At 50.4% G+C, this 6707-nt stretch overlaps 1 long non-coding RNA gene across 1 annotated transcript; it reads right to left on the bottom strand.

The window, feature by feature from the left end:
* Positions 1-472: 472 nt before the first annotated feature.
* On the bottom strand, positions 473-5146 carry LOC101698282 (uncharacterized). Its single transcript, XR_204796.3, has 3 exons — positions 4988-5146; positions 3537-3623; positions 473-1369 (listed from the first exon to the last, which is right to left on the bottom strand). It is a non-coding gene; the product is annotated as an uncharacterized LOC101698282 (long non-coding RNA).
* Positions 5147-6707: the final 1561 nt, after the last annotated feature.

The following is a 6707-nucleotide window of genomic DNA, read 5'->3' as shown; positions in this document are numbered from 1 at the left end:
GATGGAAGAGCCAGATCCCAAAGATGGGATGAATTGAGCTGAAAACTCTGAGTCAAAGTGGCTATGCCCTACAGAAGCCCCCTCGGCAGTCTGATGGAGACAAGTGGTCCTCACATTGGCCATCAGTCTCAGGCCAGGATGGGACCAGCTGGCCTGCAGTGAGGGATAGCCCTTTACCCCAGGTCTCCTGGGACCCAGCGCCCTTCGGGGTACACTGAGCCCTTTACAAGTCCAGTGAGGCCTCAGGATCTGGGGTTCTGGAGTGTGAGGAGAGAAGGACACAGGAAGCAGGAGGTGGAGCCCAGGCTCCTACAGGGGGACCACTGACTCATGGTGGCCTTGCACAAGTAGCTGCCATCAGAGAACTGAGCTCCAGTCCACATAAACAGGGGTTTTTATTTGTTTGGTTTTGTGTATTTTTATCTTCTATACCAGTGTGGATAACAGGAGAAAACAGATGACACACTCAAGGTAGGGATTTGAGAGTTTAATAAAAGGACAATTTACAAACTTAAGCTCTTAAGCCTTACAAACTTAAGACACCAAGAAGGCTCAGTTGCACCTCTAGACCTAAAGAGAAGAGAACACAGGGGACCAGATCTCAGCTAGAGGGCCAAGAGAAGGGGGCCTCCTGATGGGCAGGAAACTCAGCTCAATAGATGGTAGTCACCCCTCTGTCCTCCTGAGGTACCCACTGACTGACACCTCTGGCCCTGGGCCTATTGATGTGGTCCTTTCTGACTCAGCATAGGACAAGGGTAGAGGGAAGAAAGTCTAGAAGGACAAAGAGAAGCTGTCCAAGGCTACAGTGACTCAATATGCTCTGCTAGGGCCTCCACAGATGTCATTATTTCATCCTAAAACCAACCTGAGCACTGCACAGAAGGCACCAAACTTCAAATTATTAAGCCCTATAGAGACTTTCTCACATTGTTGCTACAAACCACTGAGATGTTTAGGAGCTCAACAGACTTCAAGCTTCTCAAAGGGCAGAGACTGTTCAAAGCCACCACATCCTTCATTGTCGGTTTCAGGGTCACAAAACAGGAACCAGAGCCCTTGATTTCTTCACCCTGAGTTCTCCCAGCAGATTGATTCTAATGACAACAACACACAAGCAAAGACTGCCCGGGATAGAATCAAAGCATGGCCAGGGTTTGGAAGTTGCAGTCCAAGCCACTGAAAGGGACCATCCTGAGGTATGCTTGGGCAGAGGTCTGCGGCCTACCAGGCAGCAGCTCATCATGTTTCCAGGAAAATGGGCATGTTGTAGCCTGGGAGCCTGGGGACCTGGCATACAGGAACCAGTGTGGCGGTGCAGGAAGCGGCAACAGGGATATTGTCCAGTGTATCAGGGCCAGAAGGGTTCCTGCAGAGCAGATAGAGAAACCAGGGTAGCCTGAGTGGCAGGTCAGGGATCTCCAGCAATCAGACGAGGATTTTTCTGTCCCTGGTGGTTATACCTAAGGATAACCAGACAAAAGCTTGAAAGCAGATGCTTGGTTTTTTTATGCTACTCTAAGTATCAAATGACTTCTCAGATCCTCTGATTCTCCCCTATAGAATGCAGATGATAAGGGAATCTGCCTCACAGTCTAAATGAGTTCATAAATAACAGGTTCCCAAGACTGATCTGCACATCTTGAGGCCTCGGCATATTTCAGTATTATCATTAGCACTGGGCTCTGTGCCAACCCTGTGACCCACAACACCTCATTCCAGCTCCCAGAAACTTTGCCTCTGCCTGATCCTAAAGCCTGCGCTCGAAGCCACTGACCTAGCTGCCTCCCTACTGGGGATCTATGCCACACCCAGGTCTGTCATTCACTCTTCCATTTTTTAGCCTGGTCTTTGCTGTAAAAATGATTGGCTGTCTTCTTTCAAGAGACAATCTTCTGCAGTGGAGGAAAGCACCATTTTCTCATCCACTACACTGACTTGTGGTGAAGAGACTCAGACTGGCCTAAGCTAATGTGCCAGATGCTGAGCTGGGCTCCATAAAGGTCAGTTTTCTTTTCTTCCCTGTGGAACTGCAGAATCTCAGAGCTGGTGTAGCTCCTGTGATCAGAGTCCTGTGCAGGACTGGTTGGAAATAAAGGTTCCTGGAGACTGCCCTTGGGTTACTGAATCAGGTTGTCTGAGGCAGAGCCCTGCAATCTAGGTTTTACTCAAACATCTATATGACCATGGGGCCAGCAAGAGCCAGGCCACTGTGCTTACAGGCCAGGTATTTTACCCACAGAGGCTGGAGGAGGGGAGTGGGGAGAAGCCACTACCTCTGCTGGATAAAAAAAAAAGCAGTGGTTTCAGGACATGGTGACAAAGCCCAGCCTTGGAATCAGACAACCTGGGCTCAGCCACACACTGGCTGATGACCTTGAGTAACTCATTTCACACCTTGGGGCTGGCTTTCCTTCTCCACCAAATGCAGATAACCCTCGAAACGTGCAGGGCAGTTGCATACAAGAGTCAAAAGGAAATGATAGATGTCTGGGACAGGGTCAGAGCTCTGTCCACATATTGCCTGTTGGCTCTCCCCGTTTGGCCTAAAAGTAAAAGGTAGACTCTCAGCCCAGGTGCCCTGGCTGGCTGGCAGAAGAGGGGTTAACAATGACTGTGTCCACTGAACAATAAGTGGCCAGTGGTGGAAACGCTGAACTGTAATGATGTGGCTGACAGGGGCTATTTTCGGAGCCCAACCACATGGAGTAATAGGATTGGAGCTGAGGCAAGCGTGACCAGAGCTGATGTTCTCAGCTACCGAGGCAACTTGGCCAGTTGGCCGTGCCAAACAAAACACTCCTCAACTCCCTCCTCCCCCTGTGTGGGTTTTATCTTGACCTTCCTGCAAGCCACCCTTGCCAACAGCAAGAAAAAGATTGCTTTTTGTTTCCTGTGATGTGTTTCAGTCTCAGGGCTCTCACACCCTCCCTTTGACTACAGCTTGATGGCCACTCCACAGTAGGGAAATTGAGGTAGGAGGGGACAAGCACAGGGGATTCTAAGGTCTATCAGTCTCAGGCCCTTACCCCCTCTCTTACTTTGCCCATCCTCTCTTAAAATCCCACAGGGGAATGGGGCAGTAGGTAGAACTTGAGAAGCCCAGGAGCTCAGCCTTCCTCTCTTGTCACATTTATCCTTGTGGTCTTTATCCTTCTACCTATCAGAAACCCATGCTTGGGAGAGAATCCCTTTCTGTCCCTTCTTCCCAGGGATAGTGTCCATCAGCCTCCACACTACTGTTCTCACAGAAGCTTGCTGGGAAGAGGAAGTTGGGGGCAAGCTCCTGCTATCAAGGCCAATGCCTTCTAGCTGGGCATTAGACCTGCCCTAGAGGAACTTGGCCACTCACCGAGAAAAGTGGCAAGGGCTCTTCTCCCTTCCTCCAGGGATGCTAGGAGATCCTCGGGGTGGGTGGGAGCCACCTTCATACACTCCTGTATTCTACCTGGTGCGCTTAGCAGGATCCCCCAACCTCAGGGCAGATTCACACATTTATCAAAATAATGCATTTAGAATTGTAGGAAGGTACCTACCTGTTATTTTGTTTTGTTTTCTTTCCACATGTAAGTGACATTTCTGCTCTCTGCCAGAGGCCCCCAGTGCCTAGGGGAAGACTAGGGCTGTAATTAGACCCAAAGAGAGAGTGAGCTGGGAGTCAAGTTAGGGGCCCCATCCTCACTTCAAAGCGTTGTTTCTTTGTCTTTGCAATGCTGGGGTTGTAACCAGGCCTCACAAATGCTATGCAAATGCTTTACCTATACCTATAAACCATGCTTTCCAGAAGGAGACTAGGTTTCCTACATTCTATGTGTTACTCTTTATAAATCAAGTGCAGTTCCCAAAGTCCAAATGTGGGATTACTCTAAACTGGTATAGGGTAGAAAGGACACAGTCTGATAAGTTGAGCGAGCTTCAGCCTCACAGAAGGCCTTCAGGAGGGAGAAGACATGCTGAGGGTGGTCCTAGGTTCCACTGGTGCCAGGCTGGACCCCAGGAGAAACAGAATCTCAGGGAACGTCAAAGGGAACACCAAGGTGCCTGCCTCCACTTCTGGAGTTAACCTGCAAAACTGGGATCTGTTTTCAGAGTCAAACTGACAGTGCTGCAGGTTCAGAAAGGACTCAAGGGGCCTGGGCTGACACTGTGGGGCTTCTAGGTCCTCATGTGTGGAAGGGGGCCGAAAGAGAGCTGGGCGTGGCTGGCAGAGGTCACAGGTAGACCTGGTGGCAGCAACATTGGAACAGGTGACCCAGCAGCGTGGCCTAAAACAACGCCTCTTCCTGGCTTAGGTGCAGGAAGGGGCTCCCAGTCACACAAACCCCAAGGTGTGAACACCCTTTTTAGCAGCATGTGTTGCAAGCATGATGATCCAATGCAACATCCCAAGTTGGCATGTCTTCACAGCAGCCTGGCAAATGGAGAGGGAGGAGAGCCGTCCTCCTGAGTGCAGAGACAGCCTTGCAGCTGCTTGACCTTTGAAAAGTCGGGTACTCAGCTAGAAGACAGCATGAACTTGAACTAGGAGGTTTCCCACTTGCCCAGCAAGATGAGGTCAGGTGGGATGTTATTTGTGTGTGTGAGCCTCACACTGGGCATTGTGTACATTCGGAGCTCCTGCTCAGGCTCGGGAGGGCCAAAAGCAGCCCTGCGGACCCGCGGGCTGTGTGGCAATCTCGGCTCAGCTGGGCCCAAGTTTACCCCAAAGCTATTTCCGAGGGGCAGGTTTGCTGAGCAAACGAAAAGTGCAAACAGGATTGCTTAAACGCTTTGGTCAAACAAAGTTCCTCAGCCCCCACCCCCCCACCTCGTCCGGGCTCTCCTGGAAGCACCTATTGACAGGCAAACAAAGGACGCGCTAATTTAACCATTCACGGAGGCCCAGTCCCTGGGGACCCTCGCTCCTCCCCCGCGTTCTCCACTGCGGCCACCAGTTAACCTTGAGGGCATTGCGGCTGAAGAGATCTGCGCCCTGTGGTTCCCTCACCGTCTGTCCTCCTTTCGGGGAAGGCGAATTAATGAGGTGTCCATGTGACCCATCCGCCTCTTGTTTAATATGCTGTAGAGGTCAGAGTTGCAGAAGAGCACTCCCGTGTCGTCCAGGCTCGTCCAGAGGGGGAAGAAATGGCTGATCCGGGGTTTTATGTTTCTATTAATACCCGAGCACAAATTCACTATGACTCAGCCCAGCCCTGCGCGGGTGCACAGGCGCCCGAATGCTCCCTCCCTCCTGCAGCCCGAGCTCTGCCCTCAGGGGTCGCCTGCTAAGCCAGTGACCAGAAGGCAAGTGCCTGCCCTGCCCACTGAGGCAAGACCGGACACCAGGCTCCCAAAGCATTTTAATAAGCATCCTGGTCATGCTGCTGCTGAAAAGTAGAGTTTAGGAACCACCAGTCACGTTAGGTACTGAGCATCAGTTTTTTGTTTGTTTGTTTGTTTGTTTGGTGGACCTAAAGAAAGAATAGCCACTGCATAGGTAAAACAAGGCATGGCCCAGCCTGCCAGTCTTGCTAAGTGGGGCCTGAGACCACCTCCAACCTTTACTAGCTGCCTAACTTCCAGCCAAGCCTCCAGTCTCCTTTCCTCACTTACGGAGTGGGTTTGGGGGCAGGCTTAACATAACAATACACATTAAAACCTTGCTGAGTGCGTAACCCAAGAGTGTGGGGTAAGAGAGGTAAAAGCAAACAGCTCAGTGGAGGTGTAATTCATGTACAATAAAATGCACCCTTTGCAGTGTACAACTGAACAATTGCAGTGTATTTTTATGACATGCAGTTTTATCAGTCATGATAGCATTGGTATAAATTCCCTTCTTTCTGTCTCTAAGTTTTCGTAGGTGAGACCCACAGGAGCCAGGCCCCTAGCCCACTAAGGTTTGAACACTCTTTTTAGAAGGAAAGCCAATTGACTTCCACTGCTGGGTCTCTCCTCTGGCTTCGTTTCTCCTATGGGGACCTGGTTACCTGACCCTCTCTACAGTGGTAGTGGCACAGCAGGAGCCTCTGCGAGTCACCAGGCCAGAGCAAGTGTCTGCACTCACCCTGAGAGAGTAGGAGGGCTCTTGGGTTAAATGGATGGTGGCAGGGACAGGAGCACAGGACTCCCTCCATGGCCAGCTCTCCAGCCATCTGACCCTCACTCTGACGCTGAAGAGGAAGCACAGAGTGTCCTGTGCCTTCACTGTGGCTTCTTCATGTGGCATGTTGGTTACTTAGGTGGGTCCCATGAGGACCGTGTGTGTGTGTGTGTGTGTGTGTGTGTGTGTGTGTGTGTGCTGTGTATGCATGGCCTGGATGTGTAACACTTATAGGAGAGTGATTTACAGTGTTCATTCATATGCCCAAATGTGTAAGCTTATGCACGTGGGCATACAAGGGTATGCATGTAAGAGAAGTCTGTTTATAGAAATTCTTCAAAGATGTCAGGTCACTATTGTCGTGAGACTAGTATTCAGGAATGCAAATTGCCAATGGGACCCAATTGTGTCAAGGGAACTGGCAGCTCCTGTCTATGGGGCTGCCCTGTATCTTCGACTCCCCACTCCTCATGAACATTAATAAACCTATTGAGTGTTGACCAGGTACCATCTTGATCAGGGCTTTGTTTCTCTATCTCATTTAATCCTAGCAACAAACTTGGGATGCATTATTATCCTCATTTTCCCAATGAAGCATCCACAGCTCAGAGGTTAAAAATTTGAAGGA

This window comes from Heterocephalus glaber, unplaced genomic scaffold (genome assembly GCF_053883595.1).
Source record: "Heterocephalus glaber isolate CG9 unplaced genomic scaffold, H.glaber_assembly_v1.0 deba00000347, whole genome shotgun sequence".
Taxonomy (NCBI): Eukaryota; Metazoa; Chordata; class Mammalia; order Rodentia; family Bathyergidae; genus Heterocephalus; species Heterocephalus glaber.
The sequence above is the reverse complement of the archived record's forward strand: the minus strand, read 5'-3'. Positions and strand labels throughout refer to the sequence as shown.